The sequence below is a fragment of the Mauremys mutica genome, chromosome 5 (assembly GCF_020497125.1).
Source record: "Mauremys mutica isolate MM-2020 ecotype Southern chromosome 5, ASM2049712v1, whole genome shotgun sequence".
Classification (NCBI taxonomy): Eukaryota; Metazoa; Chordata; order Testudines; family Geoemydidae; genus Mauremys; species Mauremys mutica.
Genome location: NC_059076.1, coordinates 12,485,733 through 12,502,878, shown reverse-complemented (window position 1 = coordinate 12,502,878; position 17,146 = coordinate 12,485,733). Strand labels below are relative to the sequence as shown.

The window sequence follows — 17,146 nt, the reverse complement described above, 5'->3', positions numbered from 1 at the left end:
ATAGCCATGGGGACATGGTGACCCTGGCCTCCTGCCTTTTCCAGTTGGCCTCATTGTGAAGCCTCTCAGCAAGCTGAATGTATTCCGCCCTGGCCTTCCGCAGAGCTTGTCTCTTATCCCAAGCTCCTCCCTCTCCAAGACACTGTTCATAGAACTGGGAGGTTGTGTTTCCCTTGGTTCCTGAGGGCTTTGAGCCCGCCCCAATACTTTCACAATCTCCTTGTACAGATCATGCACATTTACATACAGCCTTTCCTTCTGCCTACAAGAGCAGCACCGCCAGAGGAGAAAGGTAAATTCAGACTTCAGCTCTTTGGCCTGTGACTGTTAGGAGTTTGTCTGTCTGTTCTGTTGTCGGAGCGAACAGCCAGGCAGAGCAGCCTGTCTAGGACTGGTGGGATACACATCCAGGAAGAAACCTGGGCATTTTTAGTAGGATTTGACACTGCAAGCTTTCCAGACCAGAATGTTCAAGGCACAGGCTTGTGATTTCCCCCTTTAAGAGCATGGAAGAGGAGCTGAGTGCATTGGGGAAGAGTATGACTGGATCAGGGGCGGCTCTAGGAATTGTGCCGCCCCAAGCAGGGCGGCATGCCGCGGGGGGCGCTCTGGCGGTCGCCGGTCCCGCGGCTCCTGTGGACCTCCTGCAGACGTGCCTGCAGAGGGTCCGCTGGTCCCACGGCTCCGGAGGACCTCCCGCAGGCACACCTGCGGATGCTCCACCGAAGCCGCAGGACCAGCGGACTCTCTGCAGTCATGCCTGCGGGAGGTCCACCGGAGCCGCCTGCCACCCTCCCGCGGCACGCCGCCCCAAGCGCACGCTTGGCGCGCTGGGGTCTGGAGCCAGCCCTGGACTGGATGCACCATTATAAAATGGGTCTATAATTTTATTGGGGCTTCAACACTTGACTCATTTTAGTCTGGGACCTCAGAAATGGTCAGTGTTGCAGACTCCAAGCTTAGGTTTTGTAAAAGGAGAGCAGGGCAGGATTATGAATTGCCTGGTGATTTACATATGAATTTAAGACTCACAATGGTCAATTATTTGCTAGTTTACAGCATCTTTATTTGCCTTTCTCTAAAGACAAGGGGGGAGGGATAGCTCAGTGGTTTGAGTATTGGCCTGTTAAATTCAGGGTTATGAGCTCAGCCCTTGAGGGGGCCATTTAGGGAACTGGGGCAAAAATCTGTCTGGGGATGGGTCCTGCTTTGAGCAGGGAGTTGGACTAGATGACTTCTAACCCTGAGATTCTATGATTCTAAAATTCCTTTGCTCAGCAGCTTCTAAAATGTGACTATTTCTGAGCAGCAGCTAAAATATTCTTCATTTGCTCTTTTCAGAGGAAAATGAGGTCTGAAGAGACAAAACTGAACTTTCCTCTCCTGCCTTGTGTGTTGGCAGGAATGAGGAGGGTTCAGAAGGCTAATTAGAGTTGACACTGCCTGTCATTTGAGAGTGCTTCAAAGCTGGCTGAAGAACAGTGATTCCCCATACACCCAAGTAGTATCAAAGTCTGCCATTATCACTAACTGGAACTAATGAGATTTCCTTACTGCTTAAAGTTTATTGTTCAATCAGTGAATGAGAGTGCTGTGTGTTCCTTCTGGTCATGGTGCTTGCAGCCCTGCTGCCCTGCTCGGCTGAAAGTTTTATTATTAACTAGTTATGGGGTCATAGAACGTGGTTACTTGACTTGCTGCAGATAAGTTCTCTCTTTTTAGGACTTAATAGTTTTGAACTGCAGATTTCACAAAATGCATGTCGTGAGATTTTCAAAAGCGCTTGGTGTTGGCCTAACTTGGGCCATGAAAGTGCCTGCACCCAGGTCTCATGCTTTCCTGGAGTCCTTCCTCTTTCCTTGGGATAGGGCTACGCAGCAGTTAAACACGCGCAGCTGGCCCATGTCAGCTGAGTTGGGCTCAGGGGACTCGGCCGCAGGGCTGTAAAACTGCAGTCATTTAGACTCGGGCTGGAACCCATGCTCTGGTAGCCCATGATGGGGAGGGCTCCAGCCCAGGCCCAAACAGCTACACTGCAGTTTTACAGCCCAAGCTTGCAAGCTTGACTCAGCTGACACAGGCCAGCTATGGGTGTTTAACTGCTGCGTAGACGTACCCTTGAGTCTGGAGCAATAACTCACTCCAGGACCTGCATTCCTAGGGTGTAACACTACATCCCTGGTGGCTGAAGTTACTGGCACTGGGCCTGGCCTTTAGAATGTGCCCAGCATATGTAAGTAATAAATCTGGAGCACTGGACTCTCCACATTTTTGCTTGATGAAAGCACTCGGATGCAGCCTGAATTAATCCAGTGGTCTCGCCTGAGAAAGGGCTGTTACAAGAAATGATTAATATTATTTTTATCATGGTAACAGTTAGAGACCTTGATTAAATTCAGGGCTCCATTGCGTTAGGAGCTGTACAAACACGTAGAAAGTCAGCCTCTGCCCCAAAGAAGAGAGAGATCTGAGAGAGCCTGCATGCACATCAGACGTCTGCACACCCCCCACCTCCACCCCCCTGTACACCTTTGTGGTGACAAAGGAGTCAGTAGCTGAGCAACAAACTCTTTTGAAGCATGCTGCTGTCTGCTGCTGTCTGTTATGTAATGTGGTACAGTGTGTGCTCATCAGAAATTCCTTGGCTGCCTCAGTTTTCAATGGAAACATAGCCAAGGGCACGCACTATTAAACAGTTGGAAAGGGACTGGCCAGCTACTGCAAAAAAAAAAAAAAAAAAGAAATATCCCACCACACTCAACTGAGTGTCTGGGAGTACTGGGAACATAACTGAGCTTCCTGGCCAGCTGCTCTCCCATTTTCTCCCCTCCAGTTATACTCTGTTGAACTCTCCCCCCCAGCATGACTTCACCAGAAGATTACCTTCGGCAGGACTGGAGGATAGTCCATGACATTCCAATGGTCTGCGCATTTTCCTACCACTGGGAAAGGATTGACAACTTCCAGAGCAGGCCAGATGACATCGTGATAGCCACGTACCCCAAATCTGGTGAGTTTTCATGGCTTTCAGGATTAGGAGCCACAATGAGTCCTTTGGTCCTGGAAATGTAGGGGGGGTCCCTTAAACCCCATCATACTCCCCTTGTGAAAGCTAAGCAGCTCCACTTAGTCACAGCTGTTGCTAACAATAATGAGCAAGAATGCCAAGGAGCCTTTCCAGTATTTCACAGCTCCCAGCCTACATTTCGCTCATTGGAAACCAGGGCCGGCTCCAGGCACCAGCTGAGCAAGCTCGTGCTTGGGGCGGCAGATTCTATGGGGCGGCATTGCACCCAAACCTAGGGCGGCACGGCCGCTTTTTTGGGTTTTTTTTTGTTTGTTTGCTGCTCTGGCTGCCCTGTAGGGGGCGGAGGAGGGGCGCGCCCTGCAGCAAACTCGGCAGGCAGCCCGCGTCCTTCCCTCCCCGCTGACCGGAGCGGAGCGGAGCCCTCCCGGCAGGCGGCGCGGGGGTTGGGGCCGCGTGGCGAGCGCCCTGCTGACGCACTGGCTGTCCCCCTTCTCTCTCTCCCCCCCGCTCCCTCCTCCTCCCCTCCACTAGACCGGGCGCGCACTCTGCAGCACAGGGAGTCCCCCTGCACCCTGGCTCCAGTCGCCCGGCAGGGTTTTTTTGTTTTGTTTTTTAACCCTGCTCTGCTGGCTGCGCCGTGTTCCCCCGCCCCCGCTTTGCCGCTCCAGCCGCACCGTTCCCCCGCCCCTCCCGCTTTGCCGCTCCAGCCACACTGTTCCTCCGCCCCCCCGCTTTGCCGCTCCAGCCGCGCCGTGTTTCCCCCCCCGCTTTGCCGCTCCAGCCGCGCTGTGTTTCCCCCCCGCTTTGCCGCTCCAGCCGCGCCGTGTTTCCCCCCCCGCTTTGCCGCTCCAGCCGCGCTGTGTTTCCCCCCCCGCTTTGCCGCTCCAGCCGTGCCGTGTTTTCCCCCCCCGCTTTGCCGCTCCCGCCGTGCCGTGTTTCCCCCCCCCCCGCTTTGCCGCTCCAGCCGCACCGTTCCCCCGCCCCCGCTGTGCCGCTCCAGCCGCACCGTTGTCCCGCCCCTCCTGCTTTGCCGCTCCAGCCACCCTGTTGCTACGCCCCCCGGGTTTGCCGCTCCAGCCGCGCCGTGTTTCCCCCCCGCTTTGCCGCTCCTGCCGTGCCGGGTTTCCCCTCCCGCTTTGCCGCTCCAGCCACACTGTTCCCCCCCCCCCTGCTTTGCCGCTCCAGCCGCACGGTCCCGTCCCCCCTGCTTTGCGGCTCCGGCCGCGCCGTGTTTCCTCCCCCCCCTGCTTTGCCACTCCAGCCGCATGGTTACCCCCCCTCCCACTTTGCCACTCCGGCCGCGCTGTGTTTTTGTTTGTTTTTTCCCCCTGCTTTGCCGCTCCGGCCACCCCCCCCACACTTTTTTTTTTTGCTTGGGGGCGGCAAAAAAGCCAGAGCCGGCCCTGCTGGAAATGATCACATCAAATGTAATGCCAAACCCTTCTGGACTGGGATTGGTTCCTTTCTGAAATTATCTTTCTATGGCCTCCAGCATCTGAAAGAGCAATACCCAGGCACCATGCAGTCACAGGGAGATGGATGGGCACGTCCCCTCCCCCAGAATGTAAAGGGACAAACTTAACATAGTACACCTCTACCTCAATATAACGCTGTCCTGGGGAGCCAAAAAATCTTACCGCGGGTTATACTGAACTTGCTTTGATCCACCGGACTGCGCAGCCCCGCGTTCCCCCCCCCTCCCCCCGGCCCCGCCGAGCACTGCTTTACCATGTTATAGCCGAATTTGTGTTATATCGGGTCACGTTATATTGGGGTAGAGGTGTATTTTCTTGGGCTGTCCTAGTGTTTGGTGATGTGCCTTGCTAGGCTGGAGACTCAGGCCTGGTCTACACTACAAAGTTAGGCTGACATAAGCTGCGTTAGGTCGATTTATTAATGTTTGTTTCCAGTATAACACTATTCAGTTGTAAGGGGCTGGAGACTTTGTGGAGTCACTAAGGTCAGGTCCTGGGATACTTAGAGTTGTTCTGGTTGATTAAGGAGGGAGACCGATGCACAAACTGTGATCACCGCAGTGCAGCGCCTTAGAGCCCAGGTGCTATAGAAGAAGAGGGAAATTGAGGCACCCATGAATCATTTAACAAGTAAAAGGTCTTTGGTTCCAGGGACGGGTGAATTCTGAGCAATCTCAGGCAGTTCATTTGCCATCTGACCAATAATGTCTTATTTATTTACTTAATTAATTTTTACTGTTTTTGGCAGCAGTTTCTGTCACTGTCCCTCATGCTGATTAGCACTTTCCTGCCGGGGATAGCTCCCAGAGTGAAGTAATATTAAATGTAAGCAACACCGGCAGAATCTGGCCCTTGAATTGATAGGTTTATTTTGAGTGGTTTGTTTATTTTACTTTAAGCATAAACAAAGCAGCAGGCTCAGAAGAGGTGGAATTAAAGGTCTGGATTTTCTCCATTATGCTGTGGATGGTTTAAATGGTTGTGAGCCAGAAGGGCTCAGAGTTCAAATTACTGATTCATCTTTCCAAACAGAGATCACCTACCATTCCAGCAAGGAACCAGTCACAGTCGGCAAACCTTGCTGTGACTCTATGGCATAGCTTGGAGGATTGTAGCACAAGCAGCTCTGCTGCACTAGCTCATAGGGAAGCCGGCAGGGGTTAGAAGAGGGGAAATTAAGATGTTGAAGGCCAGCATTGGGATGTGAGAGGGGGCAGCAGCATCTCTCTTGTCCCACATTAGCTGGGATAGGCCAGTGTGGTGCATTATATAAATGGTAAACTCCCCTCGGGGCTGCAACCATGTCTTCTCCTGTGTCGTGTAGGCAGCTGCTGAGCACAGTGATGACGCCCATCAAAAACATAACAATGGAAAATCAACTAGCAGTTGTGTTGGCCTAGGAGAGGCCTCTCGCCATCCCTGAAAATGGGTGTGGTGGCATAGCTTGCAGGCCTGCCACAAAAAGAGCTGTGGAGTGAGCCGCTTGCCATCAGTACCTGCATTTGACAACGCTGGCACACTATCATGTTTGACTACAGATTAATGCTTCTTTCCAGGCACTACATGGATGAGTGAAATTGTGGACATGATTCTGAACGATGGAGATCCTGACAAATGCAAGAGGGATGCAATTTTCAACAAAGTGCCCATGTTGGAATTTGCTGCCCCTGGAAAGATGCCACCAGGTAAACGTAGGACTAGTGTCGGGTGATTCCAGACAAAAAGGTCAATGATTCTGTGTGGCTGGCTTGCAGCTCAGGAGAGGAAAGAAGGGATTATGGTTAGAGCACTGGCCTAAGACTCAGAAGATCTAGGTTCGGTTCCTGACTTTCAGTGAGATTTGGGTGCTTTTGGAAATGTTACCTTTAATGCCTTCTCTAGCGGCATCAATGATCCCTTTGAACCTCTGCTTACCAGGTACAGAGAAACTGGCCGAGAAGTCATCTCCTCGTTTAGTGAAAACCCACCTCCCAGTCCAGCTCCTTCCAATGTCCTTCTGGGAAAATGGCTGCAAGGTAACCAGTAGCTGGGAACTCAGACCTTCTGGACAATAGGATGATAGGGGAAGTATCGTGTGCCTTGAGCACACAGAATACTCATGGTAGTCCCACCCTCCGCCAGGTTCCTCTTCCTCATTTTTACCCACTGACTCTTTTCTCCAGTGGGAAGAGGTTTAATTGTGAGTTTCCATGGTGATATTTACCTAGAGCAGCATTTTTGCAGCTTTACCTTTACAACATTGGGCTGCAAGTTTGTATTCATAGTTAGGCTGAGATTTTCAAAGATCCCTAAGGGATCTGGATGTCCAGTCCCATTAAAATTGGCCTCATGGGATTCCAGTACCTTTAGTTGAGTGTTTTTCCAGCCTTCAGCTTTGCAGGCTCCCCCTGGGATCTGACAATCAGACTGGGTTCTTCCTGGCTCATACATCACCATCAATAACAAAGATCCTGGAAAGCAAATTTTGCCATCACCACCAACATCTGTGCAACACCCATTGTCTTAAAATACTGTTTCCTGGGCAATCCCCATTGTCTTCAATGAGGTTACCCACCCATAACTGGGGGGTAAATGTGGTCTTGCAATTGCAACTCAACTAACAGTTCCGCCTGATGGTATGAGAGCCAGAGTACAATCCAGCTCACTCCTCTGTAGCCATGTTGGCCCTGCAGGGCATGATGTATTTTGCCACGATATGAATGGCTATGTCTGAATACACATGGGAGCAGACCCACTGACTGCTACACCCAGGGGAGTAGGACGATGTGCCCCAAGGGCAGGGCACATCGGGATCGCATTGTTTCCATCCTTCAGAGGTAGGCTGGTTTAACCTGCGACTCGGGCTCTGTAGGAGGTTCCCAGGGGGATGCACTTAACTTAACTAATCCCCCAGGCATCCTGGTCACAATCCCTCCTTGGCAAACACCACTCCCTTTGGCAGTTGTGCTGACCGCTTGTTGTTCCGCTAGTGGAGTACTAGTACTGCCAGAGTTTCCATCCCTGCGGGGCCTGTGCACTAGGTTACACTGGCAGAAATGTGTGGTGTTGTTTTCCCCGTTTTTACAGACGGGGAAGCTGAGAAACAGAGAGCTCGACCCAAGACCACAGAGCCAGTGGAAAAGCTAGTGTCCGAGCCAGGATTAGAGCTCCTGTAGCTTCCATTCCCATGCCCAGTCCATGGTGCACTACTCTCAGACCACAGTGTCCAGGGGCGCTTCCAGTCCCTGCAGCTTTAATTTGGGCCTTGAGCCACAGTTTGGATCCCCTGCAGTAGGGCTGGGATTTTGAAAGGAGACTAAGGCAATTAGGCACCCAACTCCCTTAGGCACCTCTGAAAATCCAAGTCTAGAGCCACTCAGAACTCAAGGACACCGAGGCAACATGGATTCTTCTCTTCTTCCTGCCACAGATGATCTATGTTGCCCGAAATGCCAAAGATGTAGCTGTCTCCTTCTACCATTTTGACCTGATGAACAAGCTGCATCCAGACCCCGGCACGTGGGAGCAATACATTGAGAAATACATGGCAGGCAGAGGTGAGACTGACATCTGTTAGCAATTCATGTTCCTGAGGTTTTAAATTGATGCTGCTTGAAGCATAAAGGAAAAGAGACTTGCAACTGCAGGTGAATTTCTCCAGGCCAGGTTCTGCCTCTTGGTGGAAAAATTGGATGCTGTGCCTTTCAATGTACTCTCTGTATACTAGGAAATGCAGTGAGAACTGAGGGAGGGAATTTTCCTAGTAGACCAGAGAGTTTGAGTAGCCTCCACTGCATCTGTGCTCCCCTTCAGAGGGAGCAGTGGTTGGGGAATCTGCATAGCAATGCGGCCACTGGCCCAGACCTTATATAACTATAACGTAGGGCCAGATCCTCAGCAGCTGTAAATCAGCATAGATGCATTGACTTCAAGGGAGCTACACCTCTACCTCGATATAACGCTGTCCTCGGGAGCCAAAATTTTTTACCGCGTTATAGGTGAAACCGCGTCATATCGAACTTGATTTGATCCGCCAGAGCGTGCAGCCCTGCCCCCCCACGGAGTGCTGCTTTACCGCGTTATATCCGAATTTGTGTTATATCAGGTGGCGTTATATCGAGGTAGAGGTGTATGGCTAATTTACACTAGCTAAGGATCTGGCCCATTTTCTTTAATGAAGCTACGCTGATTTACACCAGCTGTGGATTGACTTCATTGAAAGTATGCCAGTACCCGCTGGGATCTGGCCCTAAGCTGTATTTATATAAGTGTTTGTTAATATCTAGTTTCTGCTCTAGTCACATAAAATAATAGATGAAGATTCTAACCTGACAGTGGAACCAAAGGGACAAAGAATTTGACCTAGTGTAGGCGAATAGCTGCAACTGGTGGTTTGTGCCCAGTTACCCAATTTACACGTGATGTCATAGTAATTGCACACACAATGCATTTCAGTGGCATTGAGCCAAAAGAGAACATGACCCCCAGGGACCTGACACGCTCATGTTACTAAGAGTATTTGTGTGTGTGCCTTTTTCTCTAAGTTTAGTTGCGTATGGTTCCTGGTATGACCATGTGAAAGGCTGGTGGGAGAAGAGAAAGGACCATCCCATTTTATACCTGTTCTATGAGGACATGAAAGAGGTGAGAGGGCAAGAGGTACCCACTTGAAGGGCCACTCCACACACACCAGGATGGAGGCAACGAATCTGACACCTGTTGAATGCCTTACCCTACTGTGCAATGTCCATCTGAAGAGCAGTCTGGCTGTCCTGAAGAGAATTTCTCTCTCTAGGGTAGTGCGGTCCACCATGAGTAAAAGGGCCAGACTGTGACTCGTTAAATGCTTTGGCTGGCGCTAATACTACCCCTGAGCTCCCTCCTTCCCCACTTATTCTCCCTTATCTAGAAATGTGTCTAGATTTATCATGAGCCTCATGATATCAAATGGATTTATCCTCATAACACCCCTGTGAGGGAGGTCAGTGCTGCTATTCCCCATTTTTACGGAGCTGAGGCATAAAGAGGTTAAGTGACTTGCCCAGGGTCACACGGGAAGTGTGTGGCGGAACAAGGAACTGAATCCAGGTGTCCTGAGTCCCAAGCTAGTGCCCTAACCACTGGGCCATTTTGCTTTCCCAAAGCCTCTTGCCCATGCTGGAGTTCAGGCTTGTGGGAGTGCTTCTCTTGAAGAGCAAGCACCAAAAGAGAGCTCCTTTCTTTAAAGAGACTTTTACCCCTCTCATTTAAAAATGCTGAGGTAGCACATTTATTAAGAGGCAGGAAGGGGAGGGGGAAGTTAGGGAAGCATATAATTAAAGATGGGGGAGCTAGTCTAGAAGTGACTTAACCTCTTGCTCAGGCCCAAAGTGAACCTTAGATGGGGATTTGAAAAAGAACAGTTGTTCCTGTTCCCTTTCATTTCACTCTGGAATTCCTGGTTTTAGCTGGGAGAGGAATTGGGTATTTCCAACCCAGCAGTACCAGAAATCTCATGAGAGCCTGATCTTGGGTGATTTCCGTACCAGAGAGATTTGGATAAACATCCCAACTATAGCTTTGAACCACACGAAATGGAATGAATCACTACCTTCCCAAGTAACAGTAATATGGGCTAGTATTTGGAGCTGGGTTATCCTGAAGCTTAGCATCCACGTATTGCTGAAGAACAGGAAGTGAAGTTTGAGAGCAAGGGCCGGGTCCTTAAATCAGCAGAGTTCCACTGGTGTAGTCGTTAGGGCTGCAGCAGCTGCGGATCTGGCCCTAAGAATTCTGTGCGTGGCTGGGGAAGATGTGGCTGAAATGAGGGTCCCTCTGGAGTGGCCGTCTGCATCACTTTCTAAATAAAGTGATGGGACTGGTGAGTTACAGACCAGTCTTGGTCTCTCTCTCTCTACACATCTTGCACCCCCCAAAAAACTATGTTAAAATAACATTATTTGGGTTGCAAAGCCAAGTACTCAAAAGTTAGATAGAGCCAGAATTAAGCTGGCCTGTGCAATGTGCTAATGCTAGGGAGGGAGACAAAGAAGGGTTTTTTTCTTTTTGGGCTATTAATCTCCTTTCTATTTTGGGAAAGGGTGTAAGAATTGGGTGCAAGGTTGATGAAATGTATTGATGGGTTGCTGGATATTAGTTTTGATACAGTGGAACAACTAAGGTTGCTGGCATCTCATAAAAGTTCTAGACTTTCACCGTGTTACATGGTGGTAACCTGACTAGTTGAGCCACTGGGTCCCACCACCTGAAGTGCCACTTGTTTTTCTGTAGGATCCAAAGCGTGAAATTCGCAAGGTGATGCATTTCCTGGGGAAGGATCTGAAGGAAGAGGTTCTGGACAGGATCGTCTATCACACTTCATTTGAAATGATGAAAGAGAATCCCACCACAAATTATAAGATGATCCCAAAGGATGTTATGGATCAAAGCATCTCCCCTTTCATGCGTAAAGGTAAGGATTCGCACAGGCACTAGCAACCATTTTTCTTCTCCACAATAGTAACAGGAAGATACTTTTTCATCCAGTTTTCCTTCGTACGCTACCCAGAAAGGTGGTCATGTTTATATCTGATAGCTTTTCAGTGGCTTGTGTAAAACAGGTTGGTGGTACCGTTTCTAGTGGATAGGTGTTTATATCTCACAGATGCCTTGACAGAAGACACTAATTAGCGATCCCAGTCTCAGGAAAGCGAGACTGAACGACATGGAGACTGAACGACACTCTCACCCCTAGAAGTAGTCACCCGAAGAACAGAGCAGAGTGGCATTGCGGAAGCCTGCACGCTGCTGCTGCTACCTGTTTACAACTTGATCTTTGACTAAATGGGGGCAACTGAGCCAGATTTTCAAGAGTTCGGCTCCAGTTAAACATCAAAACGAAGTGACTGGATTTTTCAGAAGTGCCGAGCATCCAGCGGCTCCCACTGAGAACAACGGGAGCTGCGGCGTGTTAAACCCTTCCGAAAATCTGGCCACTTTTTTCGGTGCCTAAATGGGAGCTACGGTCTTTCAAAATTTGACCCTAAAACCCCACGTCCCCATATGATATCTTTGTCATGCCTCACAGTCACTAGAAAAAGAAAAGCAAAGAAGCACGTTGGCCACAGGAGACAACTGAGGAAAAATAAAAATAGAACCAAAGGGAGGAGTGCAGATTGTGACAGACCCAGACCAGTTGGGTGCAGGAGTCTGGTAGAAGGAAAACATACCGGACACTGGCTGAATACTATTCTGTTCCCTGAGTGATCAGGGCAGGGTCTGCCTCAGAGCAGTGAGGAAGGTGCTAGAAGCAATTAAGTCAGGCAGACTCCGTAAGACACCTGGAACCAATTAAGAACGGATTAGAAGCAATCAAGGGAAACAGGCTAATCAGGTCACCTGAAGCCCATTTAGAACCGGCTCGGGTTAGTTTAAAAGGAAGCCCCCTCACTGAGGTTGGCTGGTAGGAGGTGGGAGTAAGCAGGTGTGTTGTGAGAAGATGGGGAGAATGAAGGTGTGCAGTAAGAGACCCTGGAGAACAAGCGTGGTCAGGTACCAAGGGGGGTGCTAGGAGGGGCCATTTGGGGAAGTAGCCCAGGGAAGGGCTATAGCTCCGGTAGTGTAGGAAAACTACCTGTTGCTGGTGCCATTAGGGACCCTGGGCTGGAACCTGGAGAAGAGGGTGGGCCTGGGTTCCCCCAACCCTCTCCACACCTCTACAAAAGCGCTCCCTGAGTAGGAAGACAGGGAGTCAAGAGGGCTCTGACACCAAACCCATTGACTGACCGATGCTGAAGGTGGCTCAGTAAGCTGTAACCCTCCTCTCTAGGAGGGGAGAGAGGCTCAATTGAGGGTCACAGCAAACCTCTGAGGCCAGCCCTAACCGCCTAGAAGCGCAGGACCCCCTGAGGCAAAGCCGGAGCTCTGCCACAAGACAGAATGATACAGCGTGCACCATTTGGGACTAAGCCTCTTTATTACTCTGTGTGTACAGCGCCTAGCACAATGGGGACCCAGTTTTGCTGTTCCCTGGACACTACCGTAATAAACATGTTTACTAATAATAATATAGGTGAGAGGGAATAATTTCCATACTAAAACTATGTTTAAAACAATCAATATGGAATGCAGGATCTGGTTAGCTGGTTTGCTTTCTCTGGCATCCACCCAGTGCTTCCACAAACTGTTAGCAAATTGACCAATACAATATTTCAGTTCACCAATTTTCCAGTGACTAATTTCCAGTTAAAAGCTAATTGCTACCAAAACATTTTTTTCAAAGTCTGCTCTTTTTATCAATTCGTTATCCTGGACACCAGCATTTTTCTTGATGCCTTTTTGTGCTCATTATATGGAAAAGGTGCTCAAAGTGTTAAGCTGTTAGGAGTTTTTATCCAATGAACATTCAGTTTAACTATATTTTTGTTTGTGATGCACAGAAAAATGTATTCACTTAATAGATCGAGGTTCAAATTCTCAGTTACACCCTCACAAATCTTTTGGAGCTTGAGGCAGTGGTTCTCAAACTTTTGTGTTGGTGACCCCTTCCCCATAGCAAGCCTCTGTGTGTGACCCTCGTTATACATTAAAAACGCATTTTAAATATCTAACACTATTATAAATGATGGAGGTGAAGTGGGGTTGGGGCGGAGGCTGACAGGTCATGACCCCCCCATGTAATAACCTTGTGACCCCCTGAGGGGTCATGACCCCCAGTTTGAGAACCCCTGAGCCAGAGAAAAGAATGTAACTGAGAGTAGAATTTAGACCATTAGTGTTTTCTTGATACTCTTTTTCTATTGCATTTCCACCACTGGGAGTTCTCTTGCTTCACCAAGAGCTCTGCTGTTTCATTCACTGTCTTTTTGTTTTGTTTTGTTTCAGGGATTGCTGGGGACTGGAAGAATCACTTTACTGTGGCCCAGAATGAGACATTCAATGAAGATTACGAGAGGAAAATGGCTGGGACCAACCTGCAGTTCCGAACAGAGATCTGAAGGAGCCTGGCATCTTAGTGCTGTAGTTCTAATACACGGTTCTCTGTCGTTTCTGTTGAGAATAGCTTCCCCCCCCCCCACCTCCTTTCTTCAACTAGAAGTAGTACACTGAGAAGTGTCTGTGCCCTGGTGATGGTCAGACACTTGAACCCGGAGTCTTGGGCCATCTAGACCATGGTGCAGTTACACTCCAGAGCAGAGGAATTGTTCCAAGAGTCTAGGGCCACGTCTATACTTACCCGCCGGGTCGACGCGGCGAGTTCGACTTCTCGGAGTTCGAACTATCGCGTCTGATCTAGACGCGATAGTTCGAACTCCGGAAGCGCCGCGGTCGACTCCGGTACTCCACCGCGGCAGGAGGAGTTGCCGGAGTCGACCTTGGAGCCGCGGAGTTCGCTTCCGCGGCGTCTGGACGGTAAGTCATTCGAACTAGGGTAGTTCGAATTCAGCTACGTTATTCACGTAGCTGAATTCGCGTACCCTAGTTCGAACCAGGGGCTGTGTGTAGACCAGGGCTCGGATTCCATATAGGGTCTGAGTAGCAGGGAAGGCTCCTTGTTCTATGGTTAGCCCCACCACGCCCCCCCCCCTTCTTTTATGTTAAACTTTGAGTGCTGGCCAGGTTCAAGTGAGGCAAAGGACTCAAGCCCAGATCCTCAAAGTTATTTAGGCACCTAGCTCCCAGTCCCTTGAAATGAAAAGGAATTAAGCACCTAACTACCTTTGAAGATCTCATAGAATCATAGAATCTCAGGGTTGGAAGGGACCTCAGGAGGTCATCTAGTCCAACCCCCTGCTCAAAGCAGGACCAAACCCAACTAAATCATCCCAGCCAGGGCTTTGTCAAGCCTGACCTTAAAAACCTCTAAGGAAGGAGATTCCACTACCTCCCTAGGTAACCCATTCCAGTTCTTCACCACCCTACTAGTGAAAAAGTTTTTCCTAATGTCCAACCTAAACCTCCCCCTCTGCAACTTGAGACCATTACTCCTTGTTCTATCATCTTCTACCACTGAGAACAGTCTAGATCCATCCTCTTTGGAACCCCCTTTCAGGTAGTTGAAAGCAGCTATCAAATCCCCCCTCATTCTTCTCTTCTGCAGACTAAACAATCCCAGTTCCCTCAGCCTCTCCTCATAAGTCATCTAGACCTGAATGATTCAGATGCATGAAGATACCACCATTTGGGCATATCTAGCTGACTTTTTGACCACTGTTTATTCAGCCAATGCTGTAATGCAACAGTTTGCAAACTCTGGTCCATAGATAGAGCTCTTGGTTGGTCCTTCTCTACATCTGGCTCGCCTTGTAAAAACAGCTGGAACGATGGAAGGGCAAACCTCACAGCTTTCACAAGAAGCTTCTAAAACTCTAAGGGAAGAGGCACCTATAGTCATTACTGGGAAAAGAGCAACATGTCACCAAGACAACCAAAGCCACCAGTGAGGCTGAAGCCAGACAATTGCTCAGTAAGACACTTTAACAAGGGAGTGGGGCAAACAGGAGGGGAGAGGTAGCTTGGTGGGGAGGGAGGTGCTGGGGAAATTCAATGAAGAGAAAAATGAAATAGTGGAATTTGGTTTGGGAAAGGAGGCTTTCTTGATTTTGAAGGTATTAATTGTAGATGTACAGATTCATCAAGTATTGTAATTTCTCTAGATACTTCCCTACTTGCATCCGACGAAGTGAGTATTCACCCACGAAAGCTCATGCTGCAAAACATCTGTTAGTCTATAAGGTGCCACAGGATTCTTTGCTGCTTTTCTAGAGAATGGTGGCTCATAAAGGGGATAGTGCCAGGGAGGTGGGCGACCAGTTCTCTCTTAAGAAGTGGTCCCCATTCTGACTAAATATGAGAGCTCCTGTATAAAACCACTTCTCCTTCTTCTAGTTTATGCTGACACAAAGTCAAATTCTACAACTGAAAAGTGCTTGCTCACCTGTGTAGCTTAGTCTATTCAGGTTCTTGTAGCCTTCCTGTCACCCTGGTATCTGTGCACCTTCCATTCACCAATGCAACAAGCAGCGTGTGCCTCCTTCTTCAACCCTCTTCCCCAAGGGGAACACTTGCAAGTGGGGACTTTTGAATGTGTGCCTGGGTGCACAATGGGATCTCTTCTGCAAATAAGTGCTGCTTAACATGAGGAAAGGCTGCCCCCTAGTTTTGTTAATGAGCAGGGCAGTGAGCAAAAATATCAGCAGGGTTCACGAGTGGAAAATAAAATGTCTTTATGATGAAGTGCTACTTAAACTGGTTATCTTCAACTGCACGTTTTCACACTTAACGACTGGCCTTGTTTGACTTATGCTGCTCTGAAAACCTGGAGGCCTACCAGCTAGAATATATAGAGAGAGAGCTCACTGGTTTGAGTGTTGGCCTGCTAAACCCAGGGCTGTGAGTTCAATCCTTGAGGGGGCCACTTAGGGATCTGGGGCAAAAATTGGTCCTGCTAGTGAAGGCAAGGGGCTGGACTTGATGACCTTTCAAGGTCCCTTCCAGTTCTAGGAGATTGGTATATCTCCAATTATTACCTCACTATTATGAGCACTCCTAACTTTATAATTATATTCGTATTCACTGTACAAAGAAGTTTTGATTATAAATCTCAGTTTAACAAATAACATGACTGTTCCCTTCTGGGGTGTCCCCTGGGTGAGTTCTTTGTAGCGTTAATCACTGAGAAAGGGTTGATTAAACACACCAGCAATTAACTAGTCTCACTACTCTTTAAATATAAAGTACCCCTAGAAAAGAATGCTTCAAGAAATCAAATTATACATTCTTGGTATATGTACATTACAAGAGTTTGTTATTTTTTATTGGCAGTTACTGCACTTTGTTCTGTTTTGCTAAAAATCAAATAAGAATAGTACATATTAATATATACCCTCAAAACGAATGAATACTTCTTGCTATGCTCTTCTTGCCTGCCTGCAAAGAGATGATCAGATCCAAATCACCAGCTCCAGTACAGCAGACAGATTACAGTGGTGAATCCATATTGCACATGGACCATGCTGATGAATCACACATCATGATTACACTTGTACATGGATTACACTGCTGATTCGACACTGGACATAGCCTGTATTCCTGGATCCACCTAGATTACAGCGCCAGATCGCCACTGGCTGCAGCGATACAACCCGTGAGCGATGTCGATCTGGCAGCAGTACAATCATGTGGACGCAGCAGGGCAGTGCACACGGATGAGCCTGCTCGATCCACGTTGCGCGCAGCCCGGATCGCTGACTCCGGAGCGCAGCGGGGCGAGCCGGCAGCCTGCAGCCCTGCCGTGCCCACCCCAAGCAGGACGCTCCTCTCCAGCTAAAGGCGCCCGGCTGTATTGCGTGCTGGGTATTTGCCCACGTGACGTCAGAAAAGCCCCTCGGGACGTCACGGGGCCCCTGAGTTTCCCACGGGGCGGGAGGGATGGAGGGGGTTTAGTGCGCGGGGCGGAGAAGGCAGCCAGCCAGCGCCCCCCACCGGCTGCCCAGCCCCACTGCGTGGGGCTGAGAGGGGCAGAGGCAGCTGATGCTATGGGGGAGAAGAAAGGTGAGAGGGACCAGGACATCGGGTCACCCTAAGAGGGAGGGGGCTTGCCCTGTGGGGCTTCCCTGCACAGAGACCAGGCTGCCCCTCTGCCCCAGCGGGGCGCAGCAACCCCAGCTATAGGGCACAGGGCCGG

At 49.5% G+C, this 17,146-nt stretch overlaps 1 pseudogene; it reads left to right on the top strand.

Moving 5' to 3' along the window:
* The first annotated feature begins 62 nt into the window (after positions 1 to 62).
* LOC123371485 lies at positions 63 to 13,805 on the top strand (annotated as a pseudogene).
* The last annotated feature ends 3,341 nt before the right edge of the window (positions 13,806 to 17,146 follow it).